Consider the following 12,950-nt stretch of genomic DNA (forward strand, 5'->3'; position numbering starts at 1 on the left):
GGGTTGCAGTTTGGGCACTCGGTCTTTAAAAGGTTCGCCATCACTGCTCTATGGCTTTGGCTAGGAGTGATTGGAGGCTTGAATAGCCAGGGAAGGAGATGCAGACTAGAGTGGGAGGTTCCTGAAGAAGAGTGGTGCCTGAGATACCTGAGTTTGTATGCTGTAATGGTAGAGCAGGGATAAGTGGCTTGGTTTAGTATCTCCTAAGTTTCAGAAATGTGCTGCAGATCTCCACAGCTAACACTGAACATCTAGATGACCGTCACCCTTGAGGTCAGTAGCATCATTTAAAATCCTTAGTGCATTTGTCTTATACTGTTCACGCGTCTGTACCTTGTTTCCTCGTGACAGAAGTGAACCCTATTCACAACTAGAAATCCACTAGAAGTGGGAAGTTGGTGGGAAGTTGAGCAACAGACTTAGTTAAAATAAATATTATGGGAGCTGGAAATGATTCCGCTTTCAAAATCTCACAGTGGGAGGGAATCGGCTCTAAAACGTAAGACTGGTTTCTGTGTTATAGCAGGGACTAAAAATAGAGCATGTGGAAAACTGAATTAGATGATACATAATTCTGTGCATGTATGAATGTGCGTGTTGTATATTGTTGAGGACATACGTTGGCAGGGAAGTTGGAGATCAGTTTTGGAAGTTCTGCTTGTATCCATTCCACTCTCCGATAAGAAGCGTAAGATTGGCCAGTGCAAAGGGTGAGGTCCTTCTAGAGGTACCTATCCTTCAAATGTAGAATTCAATCCCAACTTAACTATGTATGGTTTGGATCAGTTTGGGTCTTTAAACCCATTCTTTATATCCGTACGTTTCTGCTCTGGTTTGTAGAAAGAACCTAGATGTTTCTGAACTGATTTTGCCACTGGTTGAAAATAGTTCTTAATGTTTTAAATACCACAGGTAGTCCTCGGCTTACAGCAATTCTTTAGTGACTGTTACAAAGTTACAACGGCACTGAAAGAAGTGGCTTACGACTGTTTTTCACACTTACAGAACGACTGCGGCAGGGTCCCCAAGGGTCATGTGATCAAAATTTGGATGCTTAGCAACCAGCATGTATTTATGATGGGTGGCCGCGTCCCTGGGGTCATGTGATCAGCTTTTGCAAAGTCAATGAGGAAGCCGGATTCGCTTAACAACTATGTTACTGAAATAACCGCAATGTTTCACTTAATAACTGTGGCAAGAAAGGTCGTAAAATGGGGCAAAACTTACTTAACAAATGTCTCACTTAGCAATATATATTTTGGGGTCAGTTGTGGATGTAAGTTGAGGACTACCTGTACTGCATTTATTTATTGACCAGTCAAAAGTCTGTCTTGTACTTTTTTGGCATCCTTTAAAATATCTACAGACATGTTGTTTGGAGCACCACATTCTTCCTAGACTAGGTTAAAAAATAATGCATAATGAGGGGCAAGCTATAAATTCTGCTATTTTGTTTTTCATTTATACTCTTCCTTTCCTAGTGCCTCAGAATGTCATACTGGGTTGAAGTTGCCCCCACAATACTCATTACAAACTTGCAACAGACCTGCAACTTGCAACTAGACAGTAATTGGTCCAGGATTGCTCAATAAATGTTGGGTTTTAGATGTGTGTGTGTGTGGGGGGGTTATTCAATATCTTTTCAGCCAAGAGCCAAAAAATTAACCGCCCTGCCTTTGTATGTATGTCATATAGCAGCCTATATTTACACATTCATTCAAGGTATTAAAGACATGCATTTTTTAAAAAGCCATTTTTAATTGTAGTTTGATTTCTGAGCTGGGACAATACCATTAACTATTTTATTTTTTTTTAAAGCAAGCTGTATTTAAAAGCAAGCAAAAAGTGAAAGCTCTTTAACCCTGCAGCAGTGACTTTGGCAACTTTGACAGACAAATGTTTTAGCTTCATTTCTCCTGTTCCTCTGACAAGTACATGTGATAATACTGAAACCATGAGAAGAATCTTAATGAGGGAGTCTCGGCATCTCCACCCTCTCCTCTGTGTGGGAATCAGATGATGAAATGTCTAGCAGCACAAATGCCGAAGGGTGTGTGTGTGAGAATATTAATCTGTCCACTTCCAAACATTTGATTCATAAGAAGTACAGCCACAGGTCATAGGAAAGGTGGACTTCCTGTATACTCTCAGCAAAGGAATATTTGTGCTGCTGTAATGCTTTCATTTTGATTATATGTGAGGTTTTGAAAACTCAGGGTAGGACAAGCAACCTCTAGCCTTCATTTTAAAAAATAATGAGGATCTTTCCATAATTACAACAACTCAAAAAAGAAGAGTCCGAACAAACCCTATACAAATGAATATTGTTTTCCTCTCATCCAGTTTTTGCATGCAGATTGCATGCACATCCAACTGCATCCAGTTTCGGTTACCACATTACAACAAAAATGTTGAGACTTTGGAAAAAGTGCAGAGAAGAGCAACTAGGATGATTAAAGGCCTGGAGACTAAAACATATGAAGAACGGTTGCAGGATTTAGGTTTGGCTAATCTAGAGAAAAGAAAGACTAGGGGTGACATGATAACAACATTCCAAAATTTGAGGGACTGCCACAAGGGGGGGGTCAACTTATTTTCCAAAGCATCAGAAGACAGGACAAGAAACAATGGGTGGAAACTAACCAAGGAGAGAAGCAACCTAGAATTAAGGAGAAACATCTTAACAGTGAGAACAATTAGCCAGTGGAACAGCTTGCCTCCAGATGTTGTGAGTGCTTCATCACTGGAGGTCTTTAGGAAGAGACTGGACAGCCATTAGTCTGAAATGGTATATGGTCTCCTACTTGAGCAGAGGGTTGGACTAGAAGACCTTGAGGCTCCCTTCCAGTTCTATTCAGATTGTGATTCATCTGTTTTGTTGATATGTCAATGAGAAAATATCAGCCTTGGTTGAGTTTGTCAAAACGTCATGTCGGGAATGATTATCTATTTGTCTTGCTTTTAGCTACTTAATTAATTAGACAGTTAATAGAAACACTCAATCTCAACCCAGGTCAATATGTGCAATTTTTAATAGCATCCAATAAGGATTTTTTTCTAAGTTAAATCAAGCTACGCAGTTTACCAATGGGCAAAGTTAATTTAAAATAAACACCTATTATTTCAAATACCCTTTCTTAATGAAGAAACCCGCAACATCAAAACAGAGCAAATAATCACTCCAGTTAGCAGAATTTAGGCTCAGCCTCTCCAAATATCCTGCCAGTCCAAACTGAAGTCTTGTCAAGATTTTTCTTCCAATTGAAACTTGCATTTTCTCCACAGAGATAGTGCAGAGTTACCTGCTGAACTGTCGTTGGCCACCATGATTATTCCTGATCAATTTTCTCTGTTGATATTGGCCAGACGGTTGCATGACTGAGGATGATACCCTCATTTCCCTATTTGGGACAGGAAGGTTTTAAAGTCAGTATAATTATTATTTTATTTACAGAATTTCAAAAACAGCCTATAATTCATCATCATCATCATCATCATTATCATCATCATCATCATTATTATTATTATTATTATTATTATGTGTCATCGCACAGTCAGCCAGATGTTCAGAATGGATTTGGCATTTTGTCTACCTATCGAGTCCTTACCCAGGACCTGGGATAGGCAGATGTGGATGTTTGATGGTATTACAGGTATTGTTGCAGGATGGAAGCAGTTCCTAGTAAGGCCGCCTTTTGCAATTGACTAATAGTGAATTTGTCAATGCCAATGGTGTTCAAGTGGTGCTCCAGTTGTTTTGGGATTGCACCCAAGGAGCCTATTACTATTGGCACTACCCTTGCTTGCCTTTGCCACAGTTGTTCTGTTTCTATTTGTAGGTCTTTGTATTTTGTTATCTTCTCCAGTTCTTTCTCGTCTATTCTGCTGTCTCCAGGCACTGCCACATCCACTATCCAGACTTTTTTGTCTTTCTTATCGACAATTGTTAAGTCTGGGGTGTTATGTTGCAGGTGCTTGTATTATTATTATTATTATTATTATTATTATTATTATTATTATTATTATTATTATTATTATTATTGGAAATAGAGGGATAGAAATCAGGACTTCAATGTTATATACAGTTAAGCATGTTCTTTATAATAGTGACTTTAGTACCACAGTGCTTTTAGATCTCAGAGTGACTTGGCTTTCTATTCAAATTTACCCAAGCAATTTTGACACAAAACCCCCAGCTAGTGAGTGATTTCCCAGCAGATCTTCCCCATTATGCCACTGCTATGTCATGACTGGCTTTCCACTTTTTGCTGTTTCCATGACAACGGTGATCTTTGATCTGCAAAAGAATAATGCATCACTAAGAGGTAGAAAACATTTTTGGGAACAGAAAGTGTAGTTCCCTCAAAGGAATAGATTTCAGACAGCAGGGCACTTACCATTAATCAGTATCATAATTGCAAGAACACAGGATAAATATGAATTCCTGTTGACGTCTTCTAATTTTCTAGGCTCCACGGACAAACTTGAAAATACGGGAAGCCTGTTTACAATAGCAACATCATTAGCCAGTATTCAAATCCTGCTGTGATTAGAAGTAGTAATAAAATTATAGCACAAAAGAGGCCTTGCTATAAATATAAAGACTAGGACGGCTTGAGAAAGATTGAGGGGCAGTTGAGAAAACGGATATTGGTCTAAGTATCAGAGGACAGCAAGGAGTGTTTACTACCAGGGGTTTCTTGTACCATATTCAAGAAACAAATTTAAGAGAATTTGTAGTCATGAAGTCTTTGGGATTCTCGTGTCCAGTGGCAGGAGCGACTAGCTCTTATATTTCCATAATGTCTGCAATTCCAAATTCAGCTGTGGGCCGGATGGGGGACTTGGAGTAGGCCCTGCAGAAGGCAATAGAAATTACTAATGGGCAAGGGGCTTCGGATAAAAATATATGGCTTTGAATAAAAATATAGCTAAACTTTGGCTTTGGATAAAAATATAGCTAAACTTCAGCAAGGCTCTTCCTATACTTGACAAGCAAGCATGTATAGTGTTAAAAACGCACAAGGTATGATTCCAATCTGTTTGTAATAAATCAATATTCATACACAGATTATGTGCTAGGGCAAAGATAACGTACTAAATGAATCAATAAGGGTTTGTGTTTATTTGCAGATGGCCTTTTATTGTGGCAAAAAGCCTACCAGCCAGGTATTACTTGCCTATTTCTAGATACAGTACTGCAGTATCTTGGTTTGATTTACTACCTTTCTGCATACAAATAGATAACTAAAGATACCATATCAAACATAAATTCTATTTGGTACTTCATGACAAATCCATATATTATATCCCTAAGAAAGAGAAGCTGAAAGTACAGTTTTAGAAGACTAAAAAAAAAAAAGATGGGAAATACAACAGATATTTTATCCAATATTATTTTTGTTAAAGTAACATGCAGAAATATATCTTTAATTCAAGCCACATACAGGTGGTTAGTTAGAACAGAGGTCCCCAACCTTTTGGGCACCTGAGACCAGTTCTGTGGAGAAAGGTTTTTCCACAGTCCAGAGAGTGTGTGGTTTTGTGTGTATGTGTATGTGTATATGTATGTGTATGTGTGTATATATAATCCTAAGATTGCAATCTTATGGTCATTAAGACAGTATTCTTGGTCATATTTTCCCATTATATATATATGTCTGTCTGTCTGTCTGTCTGTCTGTCTATCTATCTATCTATCTATCTATCTATCTATCTATCTATCTATCTATCTATCTATCTCCAGATAAATCAGATGGTTTATAAGTTTTATTTCCAAACAAGTATATTTACTTACTTGAAAATAAACCTGTAATCCTAACATTGCAAATCTTATGGTCATTAAAGACAGCATGTCTTCCAGATTGAAGACAAAGACTCTAGTTTTCAGACATTCCTTTCTACTTCTGTGAGGAAACTTTGAGGTCTCTGAAAAGGTTAAATCATGGCAACCGGGCCAAAGTTTGTTAATCTGAGGTGTTTCGTTACTCATCCTTACTTCATCAGTCAAAATAAAAAAAATTAGCTAGGCAGAGAGTCAGAGAGTCGTTGGAATGTACTAATTCTTGCCACATCAACTGCAGGGGTTTCTCCCCAAAATGTATTGCAATACATACTGTACGTGAAGAATCTTTGAGACCCTTGTGTTTCTGACAGCAAAATTTCAGTGATGATAGAGGTGAAAAGAGGACAATTATGAGACATGTTCTGGGTAGATAAGGAGAAACTTGGTTACTATAGAATCCAATCCCTGCCTCCCCCCAGTCATTTCTCTATGGTGAGAGTAGATAATTAGAGAAGGGGTCCAGCCTTGGCTGGGTAATTTGTCCTCCACTCTAGAATGGAAGTCAGGGTCCAACCATTATCAATAATAGCCAGTTTGATGGCACATTATTTGTCAGTCAATTATACTGAAATTTCACATTTGGGCAATATACACTTTGAGTAAATCTTTTTAAAATATTGATAGATAAGGGCCAATAGCAGTTAATGTATTTTGGGGGGCAGTGATAATGGATCCTTCTTGATGGTGGCAAAGTTTGGTGGCAATAGATTTCTTAGTTTTGGCAAAATGCTTGTGGGCTACACAGGAAGCCTGGCCTATGGGGCCTGACTTTTGGTGCACCCTGTATTTTGTTTTCCATGACACCACAGATATTTAGGCATCCATAGTTTTTGTGGCATAATTAATTGGTCTGTGTGATCAAATACTTTAGGCATAAAATCAAGGAAGAAAATGGGGAGCAGCAACTCTGAAGGATGAGTGATACACATGTCCACATTCTTACCGCAACTCGTCTATTTGCTGCTTTTTCCTGCTTGCTGTCGTCAGCCAACCTTACACAACTTCTAAAATTCTCTAAGGATTAGGTATCCAGATCACCAGTACACAATTTTCCCGAGCTTGGTGTCATGTTGACATGAGATGGTACACAAACCAAGAGTCACGCTACTGCTTGCATTTGTAAGCAAGCTGCAGTGCCAAGATCTGAGCATCTGGTTATATGTATTGATGAATTATAGACAAATCCCATTTTGTTTTCCTCAGAAACTGGCTCAAGATGTTATGCAAGAGAGTTGCAAGTTGTTCCAGCCAATGCCAAACTAGGCAAACCTTTTAATCTGCAAACCAAGCAATGGGGAGGAGGAAAAGGATACCTCCATGGAGCGACCTCTTAGTTGCCTGCCTGCCTGCCCAAAGAGTTCTGAAATTGCTTGAAAAAATAGGCGTGCTTGGAAAGTGCTTTTAAGCCTTTGATTATTGAATTTCAAATATTATTTTATTGTGTACCAAATATATTTTAATTTTATTCAGTGCCGGGGGATGGCATTCATAATATAAATAAAGTAATTGTATTTTAAAAGGGCTTAGTTATCTCTGAATGCAACGATTCATATGTGCCATGATCTCAGAGACCATTCTTTTAATATAATGAAGCAGGACTGGGGAAGTTTAAAAATCTGTCCCGTTACTGTTTTAATTTTGAATTCTTGCCACACAGAAAAAATAAATACATTTTATGAGAGGGCAGAGGGTTTTTTTAAACTCTCACAAAGAGCAGAGGGCAATGAAGGGCCTAAGATAAACAAATGAGTTGCATACTTAATGTAATGTGCACATTGTCTTCAAGCTGGTAGACTTCACTCCCAGGTCCATACAATGTTTCATGCAGCTATACCATTCTGAAAAGAGAGGCAGCTGCTTTAATGAGTCACACAGAAAAGTATGACATTCTTTTTTTTTTTTACTTTCCAAAGCATCTTCTCATTCTCTCTTAATTCACCTTTCCCTTCACTAAAATTCCTCAATATAGAGTCCTCCCCCATAATGTGATTGGTCCAATCTCTTTACAACGTTGGACATCCTTTTCTGCATTTTTCCCTTGCAATATTCCATGACTCCATCTGATCAATGCCAACAATGTGGATCTGCAGATATATGGATGTAAAGTGGGAAAGGGCCTGTGATCTAACTCAGGTGCGCTTGATGTACCTGCTAACTGCAGCTAAAGAAGCTGCACCTCCAGCACTGTGAAGGTACAATAAGTGCACTCTCACTGGATCCAAGCTATCATTCCCATATCAGACCCAAATATCTGCACATTGACAGTAATGCAAATTCATCTGAATGAACAGTCAAATACCTAATATCAAAGCCAAATACCTATGCCACTATTGATGTCTAGTTGAGTTGATCACAAAACAAAGCTAGGTAGTGTTGGATCCATTACAAGCTGAACGAGAATCTGTCAGGAAGTATCCATTTCTATCTTCAATGTCTTTACAGATATTATTATAATACTGGTTCTTGTCTAAGAACTCTCTGAAATTCTTTGTTTTTTTCCTGAGATCTTTGTCTTTCTTGGCTTTGGCTTTTGTTCTCCTTTTTTGGCTATTTCTACCATTTGTTCATATCATTTGCTTTCTTCTGCTTCTTCTTCTTCAGCAGTCTTTTTCATCCATAGCAAGCTATTTCATTACCTTCCATAGTTCCTCTGGTTCCCCATTAATGAGATTCAGGACTTCAAAATAATTCATGATGTCTGCCTTGCAAATGGTCAGTATATGGTCAAGTTCATATTGAGGAAACCGATTGACTTTTTTCTTCCAATATTACTTAACTTGGAACGTGCTCGTGAGCAGTTTGTGATCTGTTCAACAAACACCATGTATTCCATCTGGTGCATTCCATCTGGTGATACCCATGTATATAAGCATAATTTGGGCTGTTTGAAGATTGTTTTAGCAACGAAGAAATAATTGGATTGGCAGCAATTAAGTTTACTACTTAATGTATACTGTGTTAATCTGCACTAGGTCCACTTTGCAAGGAGTAAGCCCCATGGAATTGAGGTGAAATGTTTACATTTGAGTAAACATGACCAGAATGATATTGCTAGTCTGTGATAGTCCTGAACTTCAGTTTGTTAGCCATTTTTATTTCCTCCATTTGTATCTATCTTGCACCAGTGGCAGCATCACTGTGGGCCGCTGCGTGAGGCTCACGTGGGATGGTGGTGTGATCCTTGCCATAAGCCTAGCGGCGCAGGTGCCCAAGCCTCACAGAGGTTCCAGCGTTGCTGAGAACCTCGCACACATTATTCGCAGCCCCGTTTGCATGGTGTGCATGCTCGCGGCCTGTTTGTGCGCTGTGCGCATCTGTGGCCACATTCATATTTGCGCCTGTGCCCATAAAATGCCTGCCCCTCCCTCTCCCACCGGGCTGCCAACCCAGAAAGGTTGGGGACCCCTGATCTAGGTTCTTGATTTAAACATAGTGACAAGACTGAGTGAGAAAATTTGAAGCCCATTTAGACTCCTATGCTAGCAACAGGGAAGGAGGAAAGGGCAAAAAAAAGTATCCTAACCACCCTGCCTGTTTGCTTGGGATTCCAACTCTAGTTCCCAAAATGCTGCATTGCATCTTGGGCACCACATATCAGCTAGCCTGGGACCTATCTTTTTGCAACTTGCTTTGGCTCTTGTTTATCGATTATACCATCATTGGGGGGGGGCATGCGTCTGCATGCACACACGTGCAGCCTAGGTCTGCTATTCTGAGTGTTACAACCACCTTTCTTTCTTGTTATTTGAATGGTTTGCTCAATATTGAAAAAGAGCACAACTCCCATCATATTATGCTGCCTGCATTCTCTGAAGAGATGAAGGCTAAGTCATGTGCAGTTTGTAACCATGGTATTCAGACCATATCCTTGTACTAGCCTGCTAAAAAGTTGAGTAGTTCAGCAGTGCAGCTTTGAAAAATGGGAATTAGCGTATGACGGCCCCTCCAGATGTTCTCAGAAATGGTTTTACTCTGCTCAGTAAGCCTGATGTGTAGTAGCTTTCTCATAAATTACTACTGTGGCTTTGCAGAGTGTTGGAATAAGGTGAGCTTTGAATCATTAAAATGAGGGAATGGGGGGTCCTCTCTTCCACTATCTAACCTAATTTACAGGATTTCTTTGAGGATAATGCTGGGAAGGAAATAAAGAAATAACAGGACCTTGGAGGTCTTCTAGTCCGACACCCTGCTCAAGCAGAAGACATAATCATAATCATAATAACAACAACAATAATAATAAAAATAAAGTTGGAAGGGACCATGTAGGTCTTCTAGTCCGACCCCCTGCTCAAACAGAAGACATCATCATCATCATCATCATCATCATCATCATCATCATCATCATCATAAAGTTGGAAGGGACCTTGGAGGACATCTAGTCCAACCCCCTGCTCAGACAGGAGACCCTATATCAGTGGTGGCGAACCTATGGCATGCGTGCCAGAAGCGGCACTCGGAGCCCTCTCTGTGGGCACACGTGCCATTGCCCTAGCCTCGCCTCTCCCTACGATCCCCTCCTCACCAGCAGCCCCCCTGGAGGAGAGTCGCCCCTGAGTGTGGCCCATGCGGAGCAGGGCAGCCAAGGACATGGCAGCCAGGCAGCATAGACAACACTCTGCCCTCACACCCCATCGCACAGTTGCTGCGGGGCGCAGGCACAGGACGTGGCCACAGTGATGCTGCTGGGCTGCCTGGGCAATCTGCGGCGGGCCCTGGAGGCGGTGAGTGGCCCTGCGGGCAGGCAGGGTGAGGGTGGGGCAAGGGGTGGAGCGGGGTCGGGGCCAGTTTTTGGGCACTTGGTCTCTAAAAGATTCGCCATGACTGTCCTATACCATTTCAGACAAATGGCTGTCCAGTTTCTTCTTTAAAACTTCCAGTGTTGGAGCATTCACAGCTTCTGGAGGCAGGTTGTTCCACTGGTTAATTGTTTTGACTATCAAGATATGTCTCCTTAGTTCTAGGTTGCTTCTCTCTTTGATTAGTTTCCATCTGTTGCTTCTTGTCTTGCCTTCAGGCGCTTTGGAGAATAGCTATATGATTCTGGACAAATGGTGTCCAATCTCTTCTTGAAAACCTCCAGTGATGGAGCACCCACAAAGCAAGCTGCAAATTTATCTTCTAGTTCTAGGTGGGATCTTTTTGTTTCCAAAGGATGGATATAAATCAAACCACTAGTAACCACCAGTAGAATTCTGTGGGAATATCTGGACTGCCCAAATTCAGCCAATTATTGAACCTACAGCAAGCAGAAATTTTCTGAATTTGTTTATCATTATTTGTATAGAATGTATATGTAATTCATCTAATGGGCTTCCAGATTCTCTTAGCCCATATAGTTTGCCTAAATTCCATGTCAACCTTTGTCCTTTGGTTTCCCAACTGTATCCTCCTCTAGTACAGAAATTACTGTTGTCCTGTATATTTTTCAGACACAATTGCTTAAGAGCTTCTCATCATTTTTAAGCTCGTTCATTGTTCCAAGCTGCAAGGTATGTGGGGTTTTGTTTCTTCTTGTTACACATCTGTTCAACTTCCCGATTCAAATAGAAACCGAACCAAAACAACTTTTAGGAGGATCTCGCTCGTCATTTCTTCTTTTGGGAATAAATGGAAAGGTGGGAAGGTGGCTCTGGATTGCTGTAGAAGAAAGCCCAGGGAAAGTCAGGATGCTGATATCATCTTACAGCTGAGATACAAAAATCTCACATCTTACCCTTGAACTTTCCTTCTTCCCCTTAAAAAAATAAATAAAAGCAATTTCTTTTCCATCAGATAAAGGCAGTGCTGAGAAGGGAGAAACAATCTCTGATGGTCAGGGGTAGGCAACCTTGGCTCTTTTATGACTCGTGGACTTCAACTCCCAGAATTCCTGAGCCAGCCATGCTGAGGGGAAAGGGAGAGGTTTCCAAGCTGAGCCATGCTGGCTCAGGAATTCTGGGAGTTGAAGTCTACGAGTCATAAAAGAGCCAAGGTTGCCTATCCCTGGTCTAGACAAATAGTATTAAATGTTACCAATAAAGGAGAATACAGGTAGTCCTCGAATTGTGACCACAATTGAGCCTAGAATTTATGTTGCTAAGTGAGAAATTTCTCAAGTGAGTTTTGCCCCATTTTTTTGCCACATTTATTAAGTGAATCACTGCAGTTGTTAAATGAATAACATGGTTCTTAAGTGAATCTGGCTTCCCCATTGACTTGGCTTGTCAGAAGGTCACAAAAGGGGATCACATGATCCCAGGACACTACAACCATCTATAAATATGAACCAGTTGTCAAGCACCCGAATGTAAATCATGTGACCATGGGGATGCTGCAATGGTCATTAAGTGTGAAAAATGGACATAAGTCACTTTTTTCAGGGCCCTTGTAACTTCGGTCACTAAGTGAACTGTTCTAAGTCGAGGACTACCTGTGTTTGTAGCTCAGGGTTAAAACGAGGGATCCCTGGTGCTCTCTGAGCTTAGTTGGTTTCCTGCAGACGTTTCATTACCCAAGCTAGATAACAGCATCAGTGCTATTATTAAGTGTTACCTTTTCCTTGTTAGATAGCTTCACCTTCGGCATTCGCACCCTTCACCATATGGCGTGGCAAACTCTTGTCCCAGATATAATGTGTTCAATAGATTCTGTTTTCTTCTCCCGGGTGGATTGGCCTTCTGCAGAACTGTCAACACCAATCACTGATTTAATGGTATGTTAATCAGAGAGTTAAGGGCAATCAGAGCTATTCTCTGATGTACAAGATTACTTTTGATACACACACTCAGTCTCTCCCACTGAAACCTGCCCGCCTTGATTTCCTTCTCTCTCTCTCTCTCTCTCTCTTTTTTTTTTTTTATACTTCCTCCAACATCACATTCTGGGATTGGCAGCCAAGCTCGGGTTGTTGAAAGATATGCCGTACAGATAATTATACAGGTGCTGCTTCTGCTCCACATAAAAGGGAGTAATTGCTAGGTGATTAAAATCCTACTTCTCCTCACAGCACCCCCTCCCCGCCCCCACCCCTTTCCCGGTCATGGAGTAAAAGAAGCATCTCTCCTTCAAGCTTGGCAAGCTTTCAAAAAATGAAAAAAAAAATGAATTTCACGATAAAGATAGAAGC

At 40.4% G+C, this 12,950-nt stretch overlaps 2 long non-coding RNA genes across 2 annotated transcripts in view; one reads left to right on the forward strand and one right to left on the reverse strand.

Annotated features, from left to right (window-relative positions):
- LOC120312285 overlaps window positions 1-12,950 on the forward strand; it is a 31,061-nt gene that overhangs the window by 14,459 nt on the left and 3,652 nt on the right. The window lies entirely within an intron of this gene.
- LOC120312284 lies at window positions 3,010-12,480 on the reverse strand. Its single transcript, XR_005557844.1, has 5 exons — window positions 12,377-12,480; window positions 7,604-7,683; window positions 4,398-4,501; window positions 4,169-4,297; window positions 3,010-3,401 (listed from the first exon to the last, which is right to left on the reverse strand). It is a non-coding gene; the product is annotated as an uncharacterized LOC120312284 (long non-coding RNA).

The sequence above is a fragment of the Crotalus tigris genome, unplaced genomic scaffold (genome assembly GCF_016545835.1).
Source record: "Crotalus tigris isolate CLP2741 ecotype Arizona unplaced genomic scaffold, ASM1654583v1 scf7180000018477.2129921, whole genome shotgun sequence".
Classification (NCBI taxonomy): Eukaryota; Metazoa; Chordata; class Lepidosauria; order Squamata; family Viperidae; genus Crotalus; species Crotalus tigris.